The sequence below is a fragment of the Myotis lucifugus genome, unplaced genomic scaffold (genome assembly GCF_000147115.1).
Source record: "Myotis lucifugus unplaced genomic scaffold, Myoluc2.0 scaffold_469, whole genome shotgun sequence".
Lineage (NCBI taxonomy): Eukaryota > Metazoa > Chordata > Mammalia > Chiroptera > Vespertilionidae > Myotis > Myotis lucifugus.
The window spans coordinates 82520-83628 of NW_005871517.1; the positions used below are offsets into that span (position 1 = coordinate 82520).

Consider the following 1109-nt stretch of genomic DNA (forward strand, 5'->3'; position numbering starts at 1 on the left):
TGGTTAGGGCACATGCCCAGGTTGAAGGTTCAATCCCCTGTAGAAGGTGTGTAGGAGGCAGACAATCGATATTTCTCTCTCATTGATGTTTTTGTCTCTCTATCCCTTTCTTTTCCTCTCTCTCTAAAATCAATAAAAACATGTGAAAATATATTGTATATCAACTGTTTTAAAAAAATATTTAAAGTAAAAAATAAATGAATGTCCTAACAAATATAAAATGTTTTTAAAATAATTTGAAGGAAGATACTTTAGAAGCTTGAACTAAGCATCTGGACCAAATATGCTAGTTCACTCTTTGCTTTGCTCCATAAACCCAGCTTAATCCAAACAACTGGCAGGAATGAAGAAAGCCATTTTTTTTTGTATTGAAAAAGCTATTATTCATTTTAAAAAGATACAATTTGTATATCACTACAGGCAAAGAAAATACATTAGTGACATTTGAATAAACACTAGATCAGTATGCTCTAAATCAAGTGTTTTAGGATTTTTTGAGAATTTTATTATTACCAAAGCAGTTATAAAATATGTCAGGGGCTTCTAAGAAGTTGAGGTTATATTTATGTTGATCAATTTCTCTAGAAGAGAAGCATTTATCTAATGATTTTTATATAAAACTAGTGAGAAAAATAAACAGTATTTTTGTGCTCACTTTGCAGCACATGTACTGAAATCGGAACTATACAGCGATTAGCACAGCCCCTGAACAAGGATGACATGCAAATTCATGAAGCATTCTGTATTTTAAAAATAAAAAGAAACAGTATTTTGAATGAATATACTTTATATTGATAATGCTTTGATATTATCTTGATATTATCTAAAATAATGACTTGCTATTAACATAAGATATATATTAATGTACATATATATCACATATAGATAAAAATTTGTGAGAAAAGTGAGATCCTCGAGGAAGACATTGATTCATGAAAATGAACTAGGTTTTCCACCATAGAAATTGGTGGAAATAATATTTCTGTTTCTGCAAAATAGCCAAATGCTTACGGAGATAGTTTTAATTTTGGTAGGACCAAAAATAGTTTTAATATATGATAGTTTCTGATCAAAGTGTACCAGATAGCAATGCTTGTGAATAAAAGTAA

The 1109-nt window shown here is 29.4% G+C and overlaps 1 non-coding gene across 1 annotated transcript; it reads left to right on the forward strand.

Annotated features, from left to right (window-relative positions):
- Window positions 1-647: 647 nt before the first annotated feature.
- Window positions 648-750, forward strand: LOC111823339. Its single transcript, XR_002826371.1, has one exon. It is a non-coding gene; the product is annotated as a U6 spliceosomal RNA (small nuclear RNA).
- Window positions 751-1109: the final 359 nt, after the last annotated feature.